This window comes from Dasypus novemcinctus, chromosome X, assembly GCF_030445035.2.
Source record: "Dasypus novemcinctus isolate mDasNov1 chromosome X, mDasNov1.1.hap2, whole genome shotgun sequence".
NCBI classification, from domain to species: domain Eukaryota; kingdom Metazoa; phylum Chordata; class Mammalia; order Cingulata; family Dasypodidae; genus Dasypus; species Dasypus novemcinctus.
This window is the reverse complement of record NC_080704.1, coordinates 173,720,565-173,740,100: the sequence shown is the minus strand read 5'-3', so window position 1 is coordinate 173,740,100 and position 19,536 is coordinate 173,720,565. Positions and strand designations below refer to the sequence as shown.

At 37.8% G+C, this 19,536-nt stretch overlaps 1 pseudogene; it reads right to left on the bottom strand.

The window, feature by feature from the left end:
• Positions 1-1,654: 1,654 nt before the first annotated feature.
• LOC101446021 (replication factor C subunit 3 pseudogene) lies at positions 1,655-19,280 on the bottom strand (annotated as a pseudogene).
• Between the last annotated feature and the right edge of the window lie 256 nt (positions 19,281-19,536).

Sequence of the window (19,536 nt, the reverse complement as noted above, 5' to 3'; positions counted from 1 at the left end):
TGAGTCTCTTCCTTCCCCTCCAGAATCTGTCTTCTGGAGCTCAGCTGATGGCAACCAGGCAAAGGCCTTGTCTCTTATTGGGCAAGGAATGAATTCATTCGGAAGCATAATCTTTCTGTTTTGGGGATTCAGAAAATTCAAACTGCCACAGTACCATACTAATGTAAGATGATAATAATAGGGGAAATCGTGTGTGTGTGTGTAAGGGTGTTATATAGGATCTTCCTATAGTTTCTGGGTAATTTTTCTGTAAATCTAAAACTTCTCTAAAAGTAAAGTTTATTGTTATTTTTAATAGATTTTAAAGATACATACATCATACAAAATTTTACATTAGAAATATTTTAAAATATTTTAATACATTAAAATACATAAAATAAAAAATTACTTAAAATCATTAAAAATATAAGATAGTCTATGTTTTATATCTTATATTACTGATATTCTACCATAGAACTATTGTGACTAGTAGAGTAATGGAAGAAATTGCAGCATTGATGTGGAGAATGTGGTCACGGTAGGTGCTGAGAGCAGGGAGAGGGAAGAAGAGATCTCATGTGAGGGCATTTTCGGGACTTGAAATTATCCTAAATGATATTACAGGGACAGATGCTGGACATTATAAATCCTGCAATAACCCACTGAATGGACTGTGAGAGAGTGTAACTACAACATAAACTATAATCCATGCTGTGTAGCAATGCTTCAAAATGTACTCATCAAATGCAATGAATGTACCACACTAATGAAGGAAGCTGTCTATGTGGGAAGAGTGAGAGGTGTGAGGAGTGGGGTATATGGGAACCTCGTATTTTTTAATGTAACATTTTATGTGATCTATGTATCCTCAAAAAATATAACTTTAAAAAATGATGGAGGTGGGGGATGGGGAGTGGGGTGTATGGGAACCTCTTATGATTTTTAATGTAACATTTTGTGTGATCTATTAACTTTTTTAAAAAGATAATTAAAAATAAAATTTTAAAAAATACTACTACTATTATATATATATATATATATATATGAGAATCCCATATACCTTCACTCCCCACACCCCCACTCACCCACATCACCAAACTCTTTCATCAGTGTGGCACATTAATTGCATTTGATGAGTACATTTTGGAGCACTGCTATAGAGCATGGATTATACTTTACATTGCAATTTACACTCTCTCCCTCTCCATTCAGTGGGTTATGGCAGGATATATAATGTCTGCATCTGTCCCTGCAATATCATTCAAGATAAGTCCAAGTCCTGAAAATGCCCCCATATCACCTCTTCTCTCTCCCTGCCCTCAGCGACTTCTGTGGCCACCGTCTCCACATCAAATCTATGATAAAGTGGAGGTAAGTAACTATGCAGTGAAGGGGTAAGATGGGGGCTAGGAATACTATTGGGTTGGGCTTTGCAGGCTTGAGGGAGCTAGGGTTGGGACGAAGGGTCAGATGGTCTAAGGAATTGGGGGGAGGGTTGGGGGAAGCAGGTGAACATGGAAGATTGCTGGGTATGTGGTTAAAACTATAATGTTGAGAAAACTCTTTAGAAAATATAACAAGGAAGAGTTATTGGTTTAAGAAGTTATTGTTATTTTTTTAAAAGTGTATGTAAATGCTGGTAATAAGAAACAGTCAGAAGAATTACTGATAGAAATCAGAACATAATGCCTTCTAATCCATTCTTCATGTTCATGTGCTTCTTATAAAATGCCATAAATTTGACCACAAATGCTTCCAAATGATAAATGGCTTTTTTGTTCAGCTGTAGATGGTGGTCATTATAAGCTGCCATCTGGGCCATTTCCTCTTTAAGTTGTCCATCCCAATTATGTAAAAGTTCTGAAGGAAGGCACTTCATTATTATCTTAGGAGATATAAAATGAATTATAAAGCTCATAAAGTCTCCTCTAAATTTCAAGGAGCCTTTGTGGAGTCTGCTGGCTGATAATAGCATTGGCAATTCCCCTTAGATACACCTCCCAACCTGTTTCAGGGATTTCTTGATCTTCAGTAAAGATACTGTTGCACTTTGCAGGCTACACACATAAGTAGGACTTTTCTGGGATTTCTGTAGGACATTTCTACAGTTCTATGAGCCAGTTGTGAAGGAAGATTCAGCCCTTCTTTTTGCACACAGTAGATGAAACACAGCAATATCTTCAATGCTAGGAGCAGGCACATAAACTTTCAGGCACCAACAACAAATAGGTGGTATAACTTTCAGTGTATAATTGCAGTGCTAGATCAATCCGCAGGTGGACATACATTTTTCTGCACAAGACATGTTGAGCATCTTTGATGAGGTTGTTGACCTCTGTCAATAAAACCACTTTAAAATCTCTTTGAGAATTGGTTTCAAGTTGCTGTGACTGTGCCACCATTTTCAACCTCTCTTGAATTACTACTGTCCTTTCACTATTTCCAACATCATTGGGATCAACCTCAAGGTGGTGATTACTTGAAATGGTTATGATTTCAAATTTCTTTTCTGATGGAGTTGTTATGGTCTGATGGTCTCAATTTTTCCACTCAATACCACAAAGAGCACATAGAGTACATGTTATTCTTGTCTTTTTCCAGCACCGGATGGTCCATACACTAGCTGGTGAGGAGAGACACCATACTCACCAGAATGTGCAGCTGGGCTGCCTGCTCTTTGTGATAGTTCAACTGTCCCAAGGAGCAGGCCGGTATTTGTCCTTCCAGCAGCTAATGGCAACTCAGATTCCCAGGGTCTGACACTTGAAAGTCCTGCATGAGCACTGGTTAATGGTATCTTAAAATCAGATATTTGTGTTTAAATATTTTTATTTTTTCCATTTTAACACTTTATTGAGATATACTTAATTTATAATCAGATGTACATTTTAGAGCATAGTTTGATATGCATACATCCATGAAACCATCACTACCATCAAGATAATGGACACAATCATCATCCTCATACAACACTTTGTAATCCCTCCTTCAAGCCCATTCCAGCCTCCCCTCACATATCCAGGCAAATACTGATCTGCTTTCTGACACTGTAGATACCTTTGCATTTTCTAGAGCATTATATAAATGGAATCATACAATATATGCTCTTTTTTGTCTGACTTAATTTCACTCTATATAATTATTTTGAGATTCATTGATGTTTCCTTCATTTTTATGACTGAATAGTGGTTTATTTTATGAATATACCACTGTAATGGCTAAGTTCATGTATGAACTTGGCTAGGTTATGATATCCTGTTATTTGGTCAAGCAAGCATGGGCCTAATCATTACTGTGAGAATATTTTATAGATGGATTTACATTATTAGTCAGATTGCATCTGTGGCTGATTACATCTCTAATAAACAAAGGAGATTCCCTTCAACAATCATCTGATCAGTTGGAGGCCTTAAAGAAGGAACTGAGGATTTCAGCAGTCAAAAAGGAGAATTTCTATCTCCACTTCAGACAGTTAGAGTCAAGTGAACTAATTCCTACTATAAATTTCTTCATATTCACGCACACACACACGCACACATACTGTTGGTTCTGTCCTCTGACACTTTGTTATTCACCTGTTTGTACAAATTTGGTTGTTTTCCAAAAAATGGATTATTACAAATAAAGTTGGTATGACTATTTGAGCATAAGTCTTTGCATGGACATATGCTTTTATTTCTTTTGGGTAAATACCTGGGAGTAGAATGGCTGGGTTAAATGGTAAGTGTGTTTAAACTTTTTTTAAAAATGGGCAAATTGCTTTCCAATGTGACTGCACTGTTTTGAATTCCTCTCAGAAGTGTGTAAGACATACAGTTGCTCTTCATCTTCACAAATATTTGGTATAGTCAGTCTATTTAGTCATTTTAATAGGTGTGTAAGAGTGTCTCATTGCAGTATTGATTTGCATTTTTATAATGACAAATGATGCTGAACATCTTTTTTTATGCTTTCATTTTTATCTCAAAAATTTTCCTCCAGTGTGTGTGGCTTCTCTTTTTGTTCTTTTAGTAATGTTTTTCAAAGAGCAGAAATGAATTTTAGTGAAATCCAATTTATTAAGTTTTACTTTTATGGATTTATTTTATGGCATGATTTTGGTGTAGAGAGGAAGAAATTTTTCTTTAAATAAAGTTCACAAACACTTTTTCCCCGTGTTTTCTCCTCAAAGTTTGAATGTTTTAGTTTTTATATTTACACCTGTATGCAATTCTGAGATAATTTTTATATGGGGCTGCAGTTTATTTTTTGAAATTATATATTACTAATAATTTGAGAAGATGAACTATGTTTTGCAAAACTGGGACAATATTTGCTTGACTACATTTTTCCTCATTTGGCTTGATTTTTAAAATAAATTTTATTGAAAAAATCATACAATCTATCTAAAGTGTACAATCCATGGCTTTTGGTATAATTACAGAATTGTGCATTCATCACTACAAGCAGTATTAGAGAATTTTCATTACTCCAAAAAGAAAAATAGCCTACCCCTTAGTATTCACCACTCAATCTCCCTTATCATTCTCCTGCCATATATAACTGCTAACCTATTTCTGTCTCTATAAATTTATTTATGTTTACATTTTGTATAGATGGAGTCAAGCAATATGTAGTAGTTTGTAACTAGTTTCTTTGACTTAGCAAAATTACTTTTTTACCATTGATGGAAGAACATTAATATATTACTATTCCCTATAGTCTATAGTTTGCTTCCTTTGTATTTTTCCCAAATATCACCCAATTATTAACATCTTGTAACATTAATGTACATTTCTTCTGTTTCAGAGTAAAACATTCTTATATTTGCACTTTTAACCACACTAATTGTCCACAAGAGAGTTTGCTATGTTATAGTGCCATGTTTCATCCTTTAGCTTTTCTTCTAGTAATGTATCTGACTTTAAACTTTCACTTTAAACCACTATCACACCCATATATTAGTCCTGCTAATTACAATCACTGTAATGCTCTATCATCACCTCTATCCATTTCCAAACATTTATACCCAACCCTTTTGCAAATTCTGCACCAGTTAAGCCTCAGTCCTCCATTCTCTATCCTCATTCTATTTTCTGGTGACCTATATTCTAGCTATTATCTCCACGAATTTGCTCATCTTAGTGAAATCATACAATATTTGTCCTTTTGTGTCTGGCTTGCTTCACTCAACATAAAGCCCTTAAGGTTCATCCATGTCATCATATGTCTCACAACTTCATTTCTTCTTACAGCTGAATAATATTCAATTGTATGTAAATACCAAAATTTGTTTATTCATTAATCAGTTGATGGACACCTAGATTATTTCCATATTTTGGCAATCATCAATAATGCCACTATGAACATCAGTGTGCAGATGTATTTTGGTGTGCCTGCTCTCAGTTCTTCTGTGTATATACCTTGTAGTGGGATTGGGATTGCTAGATCACATGGTTCCTTAAGAACCACCAAACAGTCTTCCACAATGGCTGCACCATTCCACATTCTACAACAGTGAATAAGCATTCCTATTTCCCCATATCCTCTCTGAAACTTGTGGTTTTCTGTTTTTATAATGGTAGCCATTTGTATTAGTCAGCCAAAGGTGTGCTGATGCAAAATACAAGTTACTTCCTTCATCAAAGTCTATTTTCACGTGTTCGAGCAAGATGGTTGTGAGGGTTCAGGCTTCCTGGGTTCCTCCCTTCCAAGGTCTTGCTTCTCTTTCCTCTGAGAGCTTACTTCCTGGGGCTCCAGCTTAAGCCTTCAGCATCAATCTTCAACATTAAAAGCCCTCAACACTGTCCATTGATATGCCTTTTATCTGTGAGTCCCCACCCTTGGTGGGTGGGGACTCAATGCCCTAATGACATGGCCCAATCAAAGCCCTAATCATAATTTAATCACACCCAGGTACAGACCAGTTTACAAACATAATCCAATATCTATTTTTGGAATTCATAACTATATCAAACTGCTATACCACTCTTATAGGTATGAAATGATATCTCATTGTATTTCATTTGCATTTCCCTAATAGTGAGTGATACTCAACATCTTTCCATGTGTTTTTTCACCTTTGTATTTCTTCTTTGGAAAAATGTCTATTCAAGTCTTTTTCCCATTTTTTAGTTAGGTCATTTGTCTTTTTATCATTCAGTTGTAGGATCACTTTATATATTATGAATATTAAACGCTTTTTGGATATGTGATTTTCAAATATTTTCTCCCATTGAGTAGGGTGTCTTTTCACTTTCTTGAAAAAGTCATTTGAAGTGAAAAAGTGTTTAAGTTTAAGGAGGTTCCATTTATCCATTTGTTCTTTTACTGTTACTGTTGTGTATAAGGTCTAAGAAACCACCTCCTACCCTACCCTCAAATCTTGAAGAGGTTTCCTACATTATCATCTAGGGGTTTTATGGTACTGGTTTTTATGTTTAGGTCTTTGATCCATTTTGAGTTGATTTCTGCATAGAGAGTAAGATAGAGGTCCTCTTTCTTTCTTTTGGCTATGGATATCCAGTTCTGCCAGCACCATTGTTGAACAGATTGTTCTGTCCCAGTAAAGTGGACTAGGTAGCCTTGTGAAAAATCAGTTGACCGTAGAGGTGAGGGTCCATTTCTGAACTCTCAATTCTATTCCATTGATCAATGTGTCTACATTTATGCCAAAACCATGCTGTTTTGAGCACTGCAGCTTTGTAATATGCTTTAAGGTCAGGAAGTGTGAGTTCTACAACTTTGTTCTTTTTTTTTCCAGGATGCTTTTTGTTATTTGGGGACACTTTCCTTTCCAAATAAATTTGGTAATTGAGTTTTCTATTTCTTTAAAGTAGGCTGTTGGAATTTTGATTTGGATTGCATTGAATCTGTAAATCAAATTGGATAGAATGGACATCTTAATGATATTTATTCTTCCAATCCATGAACATGAAATTGCTTTATATTTGTTTGTGTTTTCTTTGATTTCTTTTAGGAATGTTTTGTAGTTTTCTGAATATAGGTCTTTAACATCCTGGTTAAGCTGATTCCTAATTATTTGATTCATTGAGTTGCTATTGTAAATGAAACCTTGATTTTCCCTTCAGATTATTCATTTCTAATGTATAGAAACACTACTGATTTTGTGTGTTGATCTTGCATCCTGCCAGTTTGCTGAGCTTATTGTCTATAGAAGCTTTGTTGTAGATATTTAGGAATTTTCTAAATACAAAATCATGTCATCTGCTAATAGTGAGAGTTTTACTTCTTTCTCAGTTTGGATGCATTTTCTTTCTTTTTCTTTCTTTATTGCTCTAGCTAGATCTACTAACAATGTTGAATAACAGTGGTGGCAGTAGGCACAATATCTTGTTTCAGATCTTAAAACAAAGTGTTTAGCCTTTCCCCACTGAGTATGATGTTGGCTGTGGGTTATTCATATATGACCTGAATCATGTTGAGGGATTTTCCATCTATTCCTATCTTTCAAAGTGTTTTTTTATCAAGAAAGGATGCTGTGTTTTGTCAAATGCTTTCTCTGCACCAATCGAGATGATCATGTGGTTTTTCTCCTGGGATTTGTTAATGTGGTGCATTGCATTAAATTGATTTTATTGTTTTGAAGCACCCTTGCAAACCAGGAATAAACTCCATTAGATCATGGTGTATAATTCTCTTAATATGCTATTGTATTCTATTTGCAAGTATTTTTTGATAATTTGTGCATCTATATTCATTAGAGAGTGGTCTGTAGTATTCTTTTCTTGTAGTATCTTAATTTGGCTTTGGTATTAGGATGATGTTGGCTTCTAGAATGAGTTAGGTAGTCCACCCTCCTCTTCAATTTTTTGGAAGAATTTGAGCAGGATTGGTATTAAATCTTCTTGAAATGATTGGTAGATCTCACCTGTGAAGCTATCTAGCCCTGGGCTTTTCTTCATTGAGATGTTTTTGATGACTTACCCCATCTCTTTACTTATGGTTGTTTTGTTGAAGTCTTGTATTTTTTCTAGAGTCACTGTAGGTTACTCATATATTTCTAGGAATATGTCAATCTCATCTAGGTTGTCTAATTTGTTGGCATACAGTTTTTCATAATATCCTCTTATGATCCTTTTCATTTCTGTGGAGTCGGTAGTAATGTTCTCCCTTTCGTTCTTGATTTTATTTATTTGTATTTTCTCTCTTTTTTTCTTTGTTAGCCCAGCTAAAGTTTTGTTGATTTTATTGATCTTCTCAAAGAACCAGGTTTTGGATTTTTAAATTCTCTCTATTGTTTTGTGCTCTTAGTTTCATTTATTTTTGCTCTTACGTTTGTTATTTTTTTCCGTCTGCTTGCTTTAGGATAAGTTTACTGTTTACTGTTCTTTTTATAATCAATCCAGGTGCTCAGTTAGGTCTTTGATTTTCAGCTCTTTCTTCCTTTCCAATATAAACATTTAGGCCTGTAGAGTTCCCTCTCAGCACTGACATTGCTGCATTCCATAAGTTTTGATAAGTTGTGCTCTTGTTTTCATTTGTCTCGAGATATTTACTAATTCATCTTACAATTTCTTCTTTGACCCACTGATTGCTTGAATGTGTTGTTTAGCCCTCATATATTTGTGAAATTTCCTGATGCTTGTCTACTATTGATTTCCAGCTTCATTCCATTTTGATCAGAGGAGGTGGTTTGTATAATTTCATTATTTTAAAATTTATTGAGTCCCGCTTTGTGACCCAATATGTGGTCTATCCTGGAGAACAATCCATGCGCACTTGAGAATAATGTGTATCCTGCTGTTTTTGAGTGCAGTGTTCTCTATGTTTGTTAGTCTAGCTTATTTATCATATTTTTCAGTTCTTTTACCTTGTTGATCCTTTGCCTAGTTGTTCTACCTATTGATGTGAGTGGAGTATTGAAGTCTCCAACTGTTCTTGTGGAGATATCTATTTCTCCCTTTAGTTTTGCCACTGTGTGGCTCATGTATTTTGTAGCACTCTGGTTTTGTGCATAGAGATATTTATTATTATTATTTCTTCCTGGTATATTGCCCCTTTTGTTAATATATAATGGTCTCCTGTATCTCTTGTAACATTTTTTCCATTTAAACTGTTTGTCTGATATTCATATAGCTATCCCTCCTCTTTATTTGTCATTGTTTGCATGAAATATATTTTTCCATCCTTTCACTTTCAGTCTATTTCAATCCTTGCTTCTAAGCTGAGTTACTTACAGACAGTATATATATGGCTCATATTTTTATCCATTATGTCAGTCTGTGTCTTTTGATTGGATAGTTTAATCCATTAACATTCAATGTTATTACTGCAAAGGCATTACTTACTTTGAGCATTTTATCCTTTGTCTTTAATATACTGTGCTAGTAAGACAAAGGGGTGCTGATGCAAAGTACCAGAACTCTGTTGACTTTTATAAAAGTTATTTATTTGGGATAAACCCTTAGAGTCACAAGGCCCTAGAGAATCCAACTCAAGGTACCATAAATGGTACTTTCTTACACGAAGTCACTTACCACTTGTTGAAGCAAGATGGCAGGTGATGTTTGTGAAGGTTCAGCCTTCTTTCTTTCTCTTAATGCTCTGTGGTTCCACCAGCTTCTCCTGATCTCAGCTGTAGGCTGGCACAAGCCTCGTCTCTTCTTTCCAGGCTCAGCTACTCTGTTCTCTCTACAAGTTCAAATATAGAATATCAGGCTCTTCTTTCTTCTCAGGAACTCTGCCCTATCTAATGAGCCATCTCTATTCCTCTGTCCTCTTCTCCTTTCTATCCACTTCCATGTGAGAGTCTGTTTTACCAGTTCACCAAGGGGCTGGGACTCAAAACTTAGTCACACTCTAATGAAACGGTTGACTCAAAGTCCTAATTTTAACATAATATAATCAGACATCTCAGCTGAATCAGGTGTTAAAAACTGCTTCTTGACCTTGAATAAAAGGGGGGAAATGGAAAGAAAAAAATGACTTTACATGGCTATGAGTCTCCAAAAGAATCTGGAGGTCATCAGAGGGGTCGTGCTTACACATGCCTCAGCAGATCTCAGAGACAGCCAAAGTAGACAGAACCTCTGGTACTATTTCTCCTGAGGGCTACAGAGACCCACAGGTTCATGGCAGATAGCTCTGGAGTTCAGTACCATGTCAGTTGGCCTTACTTTGGAGTTTGTGTTCCTGAGTGTGATGGAGTTGGATTCAGATGTGACCTTTCAACACATGCCTCTTCTGTCACTTTTACTGTAATGCTGGTTGTTACTGGGGTTGGTGTATACTCAGGAGACCTGAATCTCTGGACTGTCCATGTAACAGCCAGACCCTGAGCCTCAGCAGACTGTCAACTCCTACCGTCTGGTTTATTGGATTTATCCCAGCCAGCTAACAGGGAGGTTAAGAAGGTCAACCATCACACCAGGGAGCTGAGAATGCCTACAACGGCAAGCAGGAGAATTGCATCCATCATCCATATGGAATCTAAGCTCCTTCTTGATATAGAGGTGGAGTGGTCATAACCATCCCAGGGTCCACAGATGGAAGAATAGAATATGAATTAGAGTGGACTTAATGATATTCTACTTGGAACTATTGTGATTAGCAATAGAATAAATTGTAGCATTGATGTGTAGAAAGTGGCCATGGTAGCTCCTGAAGGTAGGGAGGGGGAAGAAGAGATATGATGTGGGGGCATTTTCAGGACTTGAAGTTGTCCTGTGTGGTATGGCAGGGACAGACTGGACATTGTATGTCCTACCATGGCCCACAGGGTGGACTGGAGGAGAGTGTAAACTACAGAGTAAACCATTATCCATGTTGTGCAGCAGTGCTCCAAAATGTATTCACCAAATGCAATGAATGTGCTCCAATGATGAAAGGGGTTGTTGATGTGGGAGGAGTGTGGTGAGGAGGGTGGGGGGTATATGGGACCTCTTATATTTTTTTAATGTAACATTAAAAAATAATAGAGAAAAAGAAAGAAAGAAAGAAAGAAAGAAAGAAAGAAAGAAAGAAAGAAAGAAAGAAAGAAAGAAAGAAAGAAAGAAAGAAAGAAAGAAAGAAAGAAAGAAAGAAAGAAAGAAAGAAAGAAAAAGAAACAAAACAAAGGGCTATCACACCCAGAGTAATAGATCAGTTTACAAACATAATCAAATATCTCTTTTTGGAGTTAATAAATAATATTAAAGTGCCACATAGATCATGTTTTTTGTCTGCCTTTTTACCCATTTGGTTACCCTTTCTGATACTCTTCATTTCTACACAAGCCTCTCTCCTGTCTTTTCTTTTCAGGCTGCAGAACTCCCTTTAGTGTTTTTGTTTGTTTGTTTTATTGTTTTTTTGTTTTTTTGTAGAGCCAGTCTCTTGTTTATGAACTCAGTTTCTGTTTATCTGTGAATATTTTCAACTCACCCTCATTTTTTATTCACTATTTACAAGTTTATTTCTGAATTGCAAGGATTATTTCTCCTTCCTCATGTTTTCAGAATTTCCTGTATTCCCCTACACAATGTTCGTTGCCACAACCATACAGAAAGCATAAGAACCTTCTTTTTCTTGCATCTGTAGTGGAAATCTTAGGAGCAGATATTTCACACTAATTTTGAAGGACAACTTTCTGGATAAAGAATTCTTGACTGGTAGTTTTTCTCTTTCAGTACTTTAGCTATATCATACTATTGTCTTCTCACCACCATGGTTTGTGAGGAGAAATTGTCACTTAGTCTTACTGAAGATCCCATGTATGTGATGCATCACTATTCTTGTTGTTTTCAGAATACTCTTTTTATCTTTGGCATTTGTCATTCTGATAAGTATGTGTCTTGAAATAGGTCTGTTTGGATTTATTCTGTTTACAGTACACTGTACTTCTGAATATGTATTTTCAAGTCTTTCATCAGAGTTGCAAAATTATTATTATCTTCAAGTATTCTTTCTGCCCCTTTTACCTTATCTTCTCCAAGTGGAACTCCCATGGCCCATATATTGGTGCACTTCATGCTTTCATTCAATTCCCTGAGCCTTTGCTTAATTTTATCCATTCTTTTCTACATCTGTTCTTCTTCCTGAAAAATTTCAGCTATTCTGTCTTCTAATTTGCCAATCCATTCTTCTGTCATTTCAAATCTGTCATTGTATGTCTCTAACGTATTTTTTATGAGGCCTGTAAAAAGAGTTTATTGAGAAATGAGAAAAAGGAAAAGTATACACTGAAGATTTGAGTGTGGGTGAGCTACAAGGTGAGATATGCACTGTGGGGCCCTGAGGGTAGGCATTTTTAAGGCCATTCCCCCTCCCTTTTCCTCATATTAGGAAAGGAGCTCAGCTATTCCTGTCCTGATTAGACTGCCTTTCTACCTTAACCTGTTAGCTTTCAGGAAACCAATGGGGAAGGCTTTCTGTTTGGAATTATCTGGGGGTTCTTTTGAGTTCAGAAATTTCAAATGGGACCTTGTGACCAGGGTCTTGTTAGCTTTTCAGTTCTAAGAGTTACAGCTTTGTTTTCAAGCAGGTGTCTTCCCTCAGGGATTCTTGGGAGGGGTCTTGTGGCCATGTTCTTTGTTGAGTCTCAGCTTTAATGGTTATGGCTTTGATCTGAAAGGCAGCTTTATGCTGACCAGTGTTCTTTCCTATACTTTTCTATATTCACCTACCTCAACTTCCCTATCAGAGTTTACACCCTTATTCCTAAGGGGGCGCTGAAGGGCATTGGTTATTTGTCTGTAGCTGCTTCCTGCTAGTTAGAGGCAGTAGTCCCTTCCCGATGGGGTGTGAAACTCTCTGGCTATTCTATTGAAGTTGAGGGAAGGTGGGTCTGATGCCATGATTGGAATTCGATGAAATCCCCAAATGACTAATACTTTGCTCTAGAAGGTGTTGATTCTGGAAGAAATAAACTTAGAGTTTTGAAGATACATGATCTTACTAAAAGGATAAGAATGATGGTGGGAAACAGCCCCAAGAAGAGGGCCACCAATGACATAGAGGACCATGGGAAGGAGAAAGACCAGGTGCCTCCAGAGGCTACATCCTCCTAAAGTTGATGGGCTTGATCTTGTAGATTTCAAATACTTTCTAGGATTGTTCCAGAGTGATTTACATAGAAATAGCATTCCTCCTTGAGGAAAATTCAAGTTCCTCCCTGTGCCACTGTTAGTATATTTAGGGTTCTGTGATTTTGCAGCATCATGGTGGCAAGGGAGTCTATTTGTTGTCTAATGGCTTCAACGGCATGGCTAGTTTCTTCTATGCTATTGGTCAGTTCTAGGGAGAGATTATGGTATTCATGTTGGATTTGGTATAAACTGCCAACCTCAGTTCCCACAGCAGTGGTTATGCCTAGGACAGCTAGGAGAGGTATGAGGAAAGGCACTGTCCTAGACATAAACTCACAAAGACAATATAGACAACAACAAGGCAAGCATATGGCAAGCAAAATAAAGACAGTATTTAGAGAGTCATTCTTTGATCTGATAAGCATATTCATTAATTATTAAGAAACTGAATCAAGTTTGCTAAGATTTTTAACATGTATAATATCAACCCTCTGCACATAATCTAGAATAGAGGAGATATTATCATATTCATCAGGTAATAGGTACAGTACTTAATACTACTCAATACATAAGTTCCTCTTTAAGATACAGTTAATATATCTAAGACCCAGGTTTATAATACCATACACAGTTTCTCTCCATAGGAGCAGGCCATAATGCCAATGGTGTTTGTTTAAGTTCTACTCAAATTTCTCTGGTAATTAATTATTGCTCCACTTGTATATCTTTCACACAGCATGCTGCAGCACCGTTGGTCCTGGAGAGAAGCTGCAGTGTTTCACTGGCCTGGTACATAGTGCCCTTCAGCACTATGCAACAGAGCCAGTCTGGAGGCAATGTCCATTGTAAATCTAGCAATATTGAGCCACTGCCAGCTGCTGCAGGTGTCTTAAACAGTGAAGTACTTTCCATCTACTTCAAGAGCATGACCAGAGAGGTGCTAGTCACTTTTATTGCTTAAGGCAGGGGTTCTTAAGAAGGAGTCTATGAGCTTGAATGTAAATTCAAAAAAATTATTCTTGTGGGGATGTGTGGGTGTGGGTGTGATGTATATTTATTAAATAATACACAGTATAATGTGGGCTTAGTAAGGGATCCATGATTTTCACCTGACTGGCAAAGGGGTCTGTGGAACAAACAAGGTTAAGAATACCTGGTTTAAGGGGTCATAGTGACTGACTTATCTAGCCAATAACTTAAATGGAGAGGCTCCATGCAGGGTATTGGGAGCCTGGTTCAAATACATGAGAGAGTTTAACAATACTGAAGTCTAGTTCTCAATTTTTATATACTTCCTAAACACTTCCAATGCAATGTATAACATACCAAATGACCTTATTTTTAGTATTTCTCCTTTTACTTTTACACCCTTACGATGATTGCATTCATTCACAGGTATTTTACTTTAGCAGTATAGGAAAAAACTACTTTCTCCATTATTTTATGAAAACCTAAGAGTCCCAATGGAACGAAGATTATCTTCCTCCTATGACCATCTTTTTTTTTTTTTTTTAAAGATTTATTTATTTAATTTCCCCCCCTCCCCTGGTTGTCTGTTCTTGGTGTCTATTTGCTGCGTCTTGTTTCTTTGTCCGCTTCTGTTGTCGTCAGCGGCACGGGAAGTGTGGGCGGTGCCATTCCTGGGCAGGCTGCTCTTTCTTTTCGCGCTGGGCGGCTTTCCTCACGGGCGCACTCCTTGCGCGTGGGGCTCCCCCACGCGGGGGACACCCTTGCGTGGCAGGGCACTCCTTGCGCGCATCAGCACTGCGCATGGCCAGCTCCACACGGGTCAAGGAGGCCCGGGGTTTGAACCGCGGACCTCCCATATGGTAGACGGACGCCCTAACCACTGGGCCAAAGTCCGTTTCCCATCCTATGACCATCTTAAAATGCAGATTGAGGTGGCCTCTGACAGGTTTTCCTGTTATTAACTTACTTTTTGTTATCAGTATCAGTTTAAGTTCCTATTTAGTAATGGATTCCTGGAATTAGCCATTTAAAGACTCCAGTTTATACAATGCTTTTACAAACTTCCTATTACTAAACATAACTTACTTTTGTTATCAGTATCAATACAGATTTCTAATTAATAGTGGCTTCCTGGAATTAATCATTCAAATATTTCAGTTTAGAAATGCTTTTGCAAATTTCCTATAAGAACCATAACCAGATAAACTAGTTACTTTTACCTTTAAATAATCTTATTAAATTACAGTGAGCAACCAGTGGGATTTATCTTTATCCATTTAAGTCTTGCCTTACATCCCTTATTCTGTTCTGGGTATCTAGTCATTTCAATTTAGGACAGATCTCAATTTCATTAAACACAAACTTATAATATTTATCATCTTGAAGATTTAATTCATATAAGGCTAATTTATGTTATTAGTATCCTATAAATCTAGGGAGATTATACCCAAGCCAAATAAAGTTGAAACAATTGTAGTTTAGGCAAGAAATGTTCTTCCTGCACAGGAGGCTAAAACCTCATTTAAAAAATAATAATATTCTAAAATTATGAATAACCTTAAAAAGTGTACAGCCAGGTTCTGGAAAATAATTGTTTAATTTGTTTTAATCATAATTTAGAAAAATCTTTCCAAAGCTTTCAATGACTTTTTCTTTACTTACTGAAATTTGGTAATTGGATTATTAATTACTCTCATTTTTAAGGCTGTTAAATTAAATGTTTTAAATTGGGAAATTACAGAACAAAATATGATTCCTAATTCCCTGGCCTAGTAGACAGTTTTAAGCTAAACTTACTTTTCCCTATCTTGTCACACTTTTCCCTCTCTTCCCCTTCAAAGAGAAGGCTCTGGGAGGTCAGGGTAGGTCAAGAAGCTTTGGAAAAACTTTTTTCCTTTCCCAATATTTTCAATATTCAGATTTCTATGTGACCTTTTATCCTGCTTAACTTTTCTAATTTGGGATCCAGGAATATTTTTTACATATATAAGCACTTATTTAATTTTTAACAATTTGAATAGAGCTCTTTTGAGAATTTTCATATGTTACTTTGATATTGCCATCCTGAGGTAAGAAAGTATACACTAAACAAATAGACAAAAATAGAGAGACACAAAAACACACAACTCACTAATGTTACTTATAATTTTCATTCTGTTACAAAACAAGTTTAACTGTAATATAACAATATATTCAAAAGACCTCTTTGAAGGCTATTTCTGATTATTCTAATCTGCACTGTGACCATGCAGTTTTGCACAAGAATTTTGTTCTTTTTAGCTATTGACTTATATCTAAATTGTTCTCAATGCTTTAAAATATAACTTATAACATTTTCCTTTACTTCAGAGCTCTTCCTATTTCCCATTTCAACTTTGACAGGCCTTGGATGAGCAACAACAATTCTAGTATATACTCATCCAGGTCATTGAAATCTCAGGGAAAACTGGTTTCTCTCATGACCTGCTGCTTTTAGGATCCTTGATGGTCGGGATGGGAGGTACCCTGCTTTCCAGTCCTCAGAGACAACAGGACTCTGGTGGCCTCTGGACTGGAAGAGTGGCTGTCCAAATCCAAGGGTGAAGGGTTCCACTGGGCAGTGATCTCCTCAAAGGTTGTGGGGTCCCTCTGGTCTCTTGCCAAGAGTAGGTAAATTGGAGTCCACACCTAGGTAGTCTTGAGAGAAAGTAGGGTTATTAATACCAATGGAAGGATGGGAGACAGGAGTGTCTCATATTTGCCTTCCCCTGAACCATGGGAGAAGTTTCCATGGATTCAAACAGGGGAGAATAGAATAGTTACCATTACACTAGTGAGGCCAGTCCTGAAACAACCATAGGTAAAGGCAACCTTAGTTTAGAATTACCATCACAACAGCAAGCCTACAGGAGGGTGAGGCTAGACTTGAAGTAACCATAAACAAAGGTAAGCTTAATTTAGAATTATCATCACAATAGTAGGTCTAGGCTAAATCCAGCCAGTTTCAGCAATTTCAGATATTGTTCTTTAGCTGTTTTATAATATAATGTCATCTATATTATGATTTTGTCTTAACTCTTAGTTACAGTTTCTAGTAAGTTTTCACTTCAAAAAAAATTGGGTATTTTTGTTTATGAAGTACCTAAAACTATTTTTTTTAAGATTTATTTATTTATTTATTTATTTATCCCCCCTTCCCACCCCCCTGCCCCAGTTGTCTGTTCTCTGTGTCTATTTGCTGTGTCTTCTTTGTCCGCTTCTGTTGTCAGCGGCACAGGAATCTGTGTTTCTTTTTGTTGTGTCATCTTGTTGTGTCAGCTCTCCGTGTGGGCGGTGCCATTCTTAGGCAGGCTGCACTTTCTTTCATGCTGGGCGGATCTCCTTATGGGGTGCACTCCTTGCGCGTGGGGCTCCCCTACATGGGGGATACCCCTGCATGGCACAGCATTCCTTGTATGCATCATCACTGCACATGGGCCAGCTCCACATGGGTCAAGGAGGCCCGGGGTTTGAACTGCAGACCTCCAATGTTGTAAATGGATACCCTAACCACTGGGCCAAGTCCGCTTCCCTAAAACTATTTTAATAGCAACAACAATGTTGCTAAGTTGTTGCACTTTTTCAGCAGTTGAACTAATTCCATTTGTGATTTCTTTTACAAATCAAATCCAATTGCAATAGAGTATTGAAATGTAAAGACTTGTTTTTAGGTTACTTTTAGAGTTTCTCCACTTAAAACACAAAATAGGCAAACCCCAAATCTGATTTATGAGCTCTTAGGCATGAGCAGACTGACAAAATTAAAGTAAGCAAAGATTAGAAGAAAGAATTTTACACACTTACTTAGCATAGGGAAAACCCAACTTTAGAAACACCTCTAAAGTGAGGAGTGCCTGCCCAAGGCAGAAAGCTCTTGCAGAACCTCCAGCTATTTTCCTCAAGAGAAATCCATGGGCAACTGCTCCTAAAGGAGCTGAGGGAAGCCCTACAGATGACCAGACATGAATCAGGGCTGCTCTGGGGCTGCATCCCCATTAGCTACCTCTCTCAGAGGTAAAGTCCTGTAGGCTTTTTCACTGGAAGGATTGGAGTGTTACAAGGGGATTGGAAGGGAACTGAAGCAGGCTAGTAAGATAGGGAATTAATATACAGATCTGGAACCTGGCAAAGAGTCCACGTGTACATCAGTAAACCCCAGGATGGCTGCTGGAAGACCCCCCACCCCCAAGATTCTGCTATCTAGAACAAAGACTTCTTCTGGAAACAAGGAAAAGCCCTGGATGTTCCCTAGGAACTTTATCATTGGGTCCTCATTAAGGGATTGATGGATGGGGTAATCAATCCAAACAGCAAACAGCTGGAATCCCCCTCCCATGCCATTAACAAAGGGGTGGAATAATTAACAGTTCAAAAGCCAGGCACAGGCCTGAGCATGGGCTCTCTCCCTGCTTTCTTGCCTGCAGACCTGTCCTGTCCTCTGTGTGCTGCCCTCACCATTTTTTCCTCTGCCATGTGGTCACACGAGTAGACCTCGGGATTTATAATTTATAATGGGGAATTGTAGCTTGTAAATAAACACTCTTCATCACTTTTCACCCCCTTCCTGGGATTCCTGCTCTATTATTTTCTGTTATTTTCCCCCATTTCTCCTCCCTCCCTACCTGAATAAATTACTGGCCTAACTGGTGTGCTCTCGAAATTTATTTCTGCAGCATAGCCAAGAATCTAGATAAAATCCATTAACAAAACTAGGAGGACATTTTCCAGAAACTTGGCCCCTTTCAATTTTTATTTATTTATTTATTTGTTTGTTTGTTTGTTTGTTTGTTTGTTTATTGTATTTTTTTGAAGATACATAGATCACAAAAAATGTTTCATTAAAAATTATAAGAGAAGATGGCGTCTGAGTGAGGGCACCTTACAGTCTCTTCTGCGAAGAGGCGGCTGAGTGGGGTTGGAGTCTTGCCAGAGCAGGCTGTCTTGGGGACTTGCAGGGCAGAGGGTGTGTGGACATGGATTTGGAGAGAGAGTGGCGGAGATGGTGCTTGCTAAAGGTAGAATTGCGGTTTACATTGTATAGAAATCAGAAGCTGTGGGCTTGCGGGACCCTTCCCTGTGGGGTTGGTGGCCACGGTGTTTCCTGAGATCTGTCGGTTGTGCGGTGGCGTTCCTGGGCTCCTTGGTCCCCAGATGCATGATCCCCAGGTCCGTGTCCCCTGAGTCCCCATAGCCCGTGTTCCGTGGACCTATGTGCCCTAGTTCTGCAGAGTCCCGTACTTTCATTTTCTGAGTCCAGCACTCCCGGAGGTCTGGGACTGCCTTAGCCCTCCGGTTTTGGACTGACTCCATGGGTGGGAGGGATTCAGTGGGGGGTGCAGTAGGGGGGCCTGGCTAGGGTGGGTTCAATTTTGTGGTGTTTCCCTCCTCTTTTTTCTTTTCTTTTTTTTTCTCTTTTTGCACTTGGAGGAGAATACTGGTTGGCTTGGAGAGAGTCTGGGAAGACAGGAGTGGCAAATCTGCTGAGAAAGCCCAATTCACCTAAATGCACTGGGATAGGAAACTTGGCCTGGGAGAAGGTGAAGACAGAAAATCAACTACACCTCTC